General features: G+C 37.2%; 1 long non-coding RNA gene across 1 annotated transcript; it reads right to left on the minus strand.

The window, feature by feature from the left end:
- Window positions 1-1,280: 1,280 nt before the first annotated feature.
- On the minus strand, window positions 1,281-6,440 carry LOC114185877. Its single transcript, XR_003604910.1, has 2 exons — window positions 3,834-6,440; window positions 1,281-2,014 (listed from the first exon to the last, which is right to left on the minus strand). It is a non-coding gene; the product is annotated as an uncharacterized LOC114185877 (long non-coding RNA).
- Window positions 6,441-6,657: the final 217 nt, after the last annotated feature.

The raw sequence follows: 6,657 nt of genomic DNA on the forward strand, positions 1-6,657 counted from the left end.
AACTTGTATATATACCATGCATCTATTTTTCTTTCTTTTGCTTTTGTCTGATATGTTTACATGCATCTCATGACCTGTTTTTGTTTGCACCTTAAATACCAGTATCAACCTTTTTTTTGCTTTTTTCTGGCCTGTTCTTGGCACGATTGGTAGGACAACATAAACTGGTTTGCATATAAAATTCATAATCTGTTTTTGTTTGCATCCCAAACATCAAAGGCCAACCTTATTTTATCTTTAGCCAGTCCGTTTACATGCATCATGCCATGTTTGGATTACATACATTAGATTTTGATTTTGTCTGACCTAAAAATCATGACATGTTTTGTTTGCACTCCACAAGTAACCACCTTCTCACCAGTGTGAATCTAGCCCTCATCTCATGTTTAGAATAGGAAAATTTATTTTGATATATCAACAAGAAACTAGTCACAAGGGTCTAGTGAAGCAAAAGAGTGGGGAAACACTTTTTGAAAACAAATCAAGGAAATGAATTCCCTTGCAATTAAAAATATATGATGATATGCAAAAATATAGAGTAGAATTTGAGAATGAAATAGCAAATTAATAAAAGACTTTGAGATAATTATAATAAAACAGGCTAGTTCCACTATTTTCAAAATAGATTTATCATCGGTTATCTAAACTTATCCTTTTGCACTCTTGAACAAAATTGAACAATTTCAAAACTTTGTTCTGAGGCATTTTATTCCATATCTTCACTAGATCAAAGGAATGAACATAACTAGAAACAAGTCAATCTTTTAGAAATCAAGCTATCATGCGCATACAAAAGGAAAAATTCTATTTTTTTTTTCACACATGAGTTAATCTTTTGAATTTAGCAAGCAAATCAAATATGAAAGAGATCACTCAAGTTAAAATGTGTATTTTCTCACCAAAATTTGCTCAAGTGTTTTGGCCTGTGTTTTCACTCAAAAACCCATGCAAGTAAACACTCATAATACTTAACAAGTCTCTAATATTCACAATTTTCAGAAAACATGCATTCAATGATCAAGAGGACTTTTTATGGGTTATAATGGGGTCAAGGCAAAGGTAGGAAAAATTTTAGGATTTTTGGGTTTAGGAAATAGTAATGTAGAAAAAATAATGGAGCATAGTGATGAGCGATCCTCGGTGTACTTAATCGGTGGAAATGCAGCGGAAGCTCAATTGGGGTTCGGATCACTCTCGTCTCTCACTGAAACGCACACACTCGCAGTGTTTGGAACCCTAGGAGGAGAAATCCTCATCTAAGGTGAAAGTGAGCTCTGAAATTGGGGATAAACCTCTCTAATTAATCAAAGCTCTGTTACAAAAAGGTTGGCTTGCCTTTTATAGCTGAAGGCAACCGGAAAAGAAAACGGAAGAGAAATCTAACAGCAAAGCTGCCGTGAACAACATGTGAAGGTGGAATGCGTGAGGGTTTGGACGGTTCTAACAATCCCTAAGAGAGAAATGAAGAAAAGGGTTGATGCGTGGCTGTGTGTTGACGCGGTTTGAGCTACACACGAAGGAGTTCACGGTCTGAACTCTAGCGGTGTGCTTCCAATGAGAGAAATGTGGAAAACGCGTGATGCGTGATGATGAAACCCTAACAGAGGCGTTAAGAGAGGAACAACGTCATGGCAAACGACTGATTTGATAAGGAACCCTAACACAAGGTAGAGGCGAAACACGTGAAGAAAGGGAACCATAGCCGTGCTTGAAGAATACATCTCCGCGCGTGATGGGGCTTCGTTGCAGATGTTGAAGGAATTGGGCTGGAAGCCCAATATGTGCTGGCAGGATAGCATTCGTGAATGGTGTAGAAGCATGGGCCAATATCGTGCTTCAGCATACGCGTGACTTCAATTCAGAAAGAGAGAGTTTGGGCTGTAGTTCTAGAATGGCCCAACACTAATGTATGTTGCAGAAACATGAAGGTGTGCGATGGAACGAGGCACGGAGGAGAATTGGGCCACAGGCCCAATTTCCAGCACTGCTATAATTGGTAGCTTGGAAAAGTGGGCTGCATTTAGCAAAATAACCCAATTAGAACAAGTTTTATTTAATTAAAAAAAAAATAAAAGAATGGGCCTAGGCATTGGCCAATGTTATGAAAAGCCTCTTAGGGTGGTATTCATTATCCCCTCCCTCTTGAAAAGGATCTGTCCTCAGATCAAGAGGTTTCTTTAAGGCCCACAACAATTAAAGATGAATTTCCTCCAGGATAAAAAATATGTATGCAGTAATCATCAAACAATTTTTCCGTTACTTTCCGAGATGGAAGTAGAAGATACTTGTAAGGAATATATGAAGATGGGCTTTTAAGTTTGAAAGGATTTGGTACATAGCCCACTTTACAAAAATACATATTGTCACTTTGACTTAATTGATACCTAAAAAGTAACTCTAAGTAAAGAAGATTTTTGGAAATTCTTTTGAAGTGTTTAAAATGAATGATGAAGGTGGAAAAACAATTTTAGGGAGAACTAAGACAAAATTATTAACGACAAATAAAGAAGAGTTGAAAGATGGAATTACTCCCTTGAGGTCTATGCAAGAAGTTGTAGGATGTTGTATCTCTACTTCCCTAAGCATTATTTCTTTTCTCTCAATCTCTTTCTCTTTTCTTTTAAACTTCTTCTCTTGTCTTACTCTCTTTCCAAATTCTTTTCTCTCTTTTTCCTCCTTCTCTTTTCTCAGTTGCTCCTCTTCTTCTCTCAATTCTTGTTCAAATTTCTCTCTTTCTTTCTGCTCTCTTCTCTGAATTCTTATTCTTTCTTTTTCTTCCAACTCCCTCATCTCTCTTAAAAGTATTGTGAGTTTTTCCTCCTTCCTCCTTGCTATCTCAATTTTCTTTTTCTCTATCTCACGATCAAAATCAAAGGAAGGTGGTTTGAATGTTCTTCTCATGCATGCTCTCAACTCACTCCAATTTTGAATGGGAGATTTTCTTCCCTTTTCCACTCTAGATTGCTTATAATCCCACCACTCTCTTGCATGTCCTACAAAACTAGAAATGCACAAAGTAAGAAAATAGTATTTACTATGTCTAAGATGGAATGAATGCACCAAATCATCTATTTCCCTCTCCCAAGATATGTATGATAATGCACTTATGTCCTCTCCAAAGAAAGGGAATGTACTCTCATGTGTATGATGCATTTTATCCTCACAATGACTACCTAAATACAATTCACTGTACGAATGAAAACTCATTTTGGAAAACACTTTTGAAACACTTATCTAAACAACTTTTCACAAAGAAACTTTAGGAATTTCTAAAGAGAATATAAAGGAAAATATTTCTAGAGATGTTCCCAGGAAAGGGAGGTGAGTCTTATGGACAGGCTTAGAAACCAAATCTTTCCTAGCCAGAAATCTCTAAATTTCTTTCACAAAACTTCTCACTAAAATTTCCCAACAAAACAGATTTTAATTGTGAAAAACAACTTTCAAAGTGTGTGAAATCCTCTGACCAAAGAAAGGTCAACTAAGTGTTTAAAGATATCACAGAGACATAAAACAAAAACATAAAACATGCATAACACACACATAACCTGGACATGGAAAACATAAAGAACAAGAAAACATAAAAACAAGAAAACATAAACTAGACGAAAAGTTTTCCTAAGTGAAGAATCAAGTGGAACTTGGAACCCCTTGATAACCTCACACTACACGTTAAGAAGCTATTACACACTAAGCTAAGGTTAGGATTGCTCTAAAGCATTTTCCACCTAAGCCAAATGAAACAGAAACTGAAATTAAGAAAAAATTACACCACAAAATTCTGTGATATCAAAACAAACAGAAATGGGAAAAATTTGCAATTGGAATTGGACCAGTTTGCTCTCTATTTGCTCTCGCGTGTTTGCACTCCTTCTTTAAGTCCCAACTCACTCCACAAGTCCTCTAGGAATGCTATCTCAATGTCTTTTCCCACAATTCATCCTGCAGCTCTACCTTCAAGAGAAAGGTACCTACAAAGTTGCCAAAGCAGTGAGTTGTATGCCAACTGAAACAAGATCACTCACGATCTTCCAGATAAGAAGAACAAAGCAGAAAATCAAGAAAAGCTCAAATGGAAGAATTGGACAACATCAAGTGAAGGATTGAATGACAAACTCAATGAAATAAGCAAACAAGACAAGCAAGAAAAAGGCAAAGCAGTAAAGGATAGCACACAAAAGAGAACCTAAGGAATGTGTCTAGAACAAGATTAACAAAACTAAAATCAAACAAAACTCAAACAAGTTGAATCAAGAGCATATGCAAGTTAAAAATTAAGAGGAAAGTAGTATCTATGTGAACTGTGGAGCACGTTGTTTTACTCAAATCAGTGGTTCAAACATGCACTTTGCAGACCAGAAATACTTATCATGAATTACTCAACATAGATCTTTTTCACTGGAACTGCAATACAAATGATATAGCAGATACGACACATCAACAAGTAGCAATTTCAATGATCAAATTCTGAAAAAAAAACAGCAGTAGCAACTCAACAAATTACATGGCAGAGCTGAATCTAAGACATGAAGAGATTAATGGAGCAAGAATCAATGAAAAGATGCGGGCTAGTGAAACTGATATAGGCACTAAAACTATATGCAAACAACACTGACTTTGTGATTCAAACAAAATGAAACAGCTGCACTATGAATCTGATAAAACATAAACTTATTGAAACAGAAGTGAAAAATTGTTGGTTTAAAGCAACTGATATTGCATAAACGCAATGTTTCATTGTGAATCCAATGTTCACTCCACAATTCAGTCAAGCAACAAGGAGAATTAAAATAATGCCAACTGATGCAACTTGTAAGAACATGATCTGAACAAGGCAGATTCAAAAGCAAGCAAATCTAAACACACATGGCCAAGTAAGATATGCAACATTTGAGAGATCAAGACAAACTAAACCAGCACTAGACAAAAAAAAATGAAAACAAAGTATTGGCATTCAAAGCAAATAAACAATAATTGCAGTGTTGAATTCAAATTCCAATGACCAAGCAATATGTGGAAAATCTGGACATGAATTGAGCAAAGCAAATCTGAATTGCAGAAGGAAACAGGAAACCCGTGAATGCTCACATTGATTGATGCAACGCTCAAATTCAAGAAAAAAAATACTAGGCCAGCAATGAAGTTCAAACAGCAACAAAGCAATCAAAAGAGCAAAAACACAGCCTATGTGTGGACCAAAACCAACTAGAATTCCATTGAAACGATCTGAACAAAGCATATGTATCATCAAAGCAGTGGAAAACATGACAGTTTGGCCAGCATAATCATTGGCAAGAGTAAATCAGGAACAATGAAAAAGAAATCAGGCACGATTAAAACCAGGAACAGCTAGAAGCATACACTGCAGAACAATTGCCAATGATCTAATAGCAATTAAAGAACACCACAAAACACAAATTGAGATACTAGACACACATTTTACAATTGAAATTGAAACAACACACAAAAATTAGGGACAACTCTATGGAATCAGTGACATATCAAACAACGAAACATTACCAAAGACAAAACACGAGATTATAAAATTTTAAAGCTAAGGAAGCAAAACTGAAATTAAACCTACTTGACATTCAATGAGCGGCAGATTCAGAAAGCTAAACATTAAACCATCACAGTATTGATTCAGAAAAAATCAGGACAATTACACTTGAATCAATTTCAGCAAACAAAATCACCACGACACAGATTTAACAGACAAAAACAGACTCAATCAGCGCATGAACAAGACCGAAATCGAACAGCGAAGAAGAAAAACACTAAGATAAGAGAAAGAACACTTATCTTTGAAGCGAGCCTAAACGCGGCGGTCCAACCGGTGAACCTGGTGCTCCTGATACCAAATGATGAGCGTTCTTCAGTGTAGTTGATCGATGGAAATGCAGCGGAAGCTCGATTGGGGTTCGGATCACTCTCGTCTCTCACTGAAATGCACACACTCGCAGTGTTTGGAACCCTAGGAGGAGAAATCCTCATCTAAGGTGAAAGTGAGCTCTGAAATTGGGGATAAACTTCTCAAATTAATCAAAGCTCTTTTACAAAAATGTTGGCTTGCCTTTTATAGCTGAAGGCAACCGGGAAAAGAAAACGGAAGAGAAATCTAACGGCAAAGCTGCCGTGAACAACATGTAAAGGTGGAATGCCTGAGGGTTTGGACGGTTCTAACAATCCATAAGAGAGAAATGAAGAAAAGGGTTGATGCGTGGCTATGTGTTGACGCGGTTTGAGCTACACACGAAAGAGTTCACGGTCTGAACTCTAGCGGCATGCTTCCAATGAGAGAAATGTGGAAAACGCATGATGTGTGATGATGAAACCCTAACAAAGGCGTTAAGAGAAGAACGACGTGATGGCAAATGACTGATTTGATAAGGAACCCTAGCACAAGGTAGAGGTGGAACACGTGAAGAAAGGGAACCCTAGTCATGCTTTAAGAATACATCTCCACGCGTGATGGGGCTTCGCTGCAGATGTTGAAGGAATTGGGCGGGAAGCCCAAAATGTGCTGGCAGGATAGCATCCGTGAATGGTGTAGAAGCATGGGCCGATATCGTGCTTCAGCATATGCGTGGCTTCAATTCAGAAAGAGAGTGTTTGGGTTGCAGTTCTAGAATGGCCCAACACTAACGTATGTTGCAG

This window comes from Vigna unguiculata, chromosome 5, assembly GCF_004118075.2.
Source record: "Vigna unguiculata cultivar IT97K-499-35 chromosome 5, ASM411807v1, whole genome shotgun sequence".
NCBI classification, from domain to species: domain Eukaryota; kingdom Viridiplantae; phylum Streptophyta; class Magnoliopsida; order Fabales; family Fabaceae; genus Vigna; species Vigna unguiculata.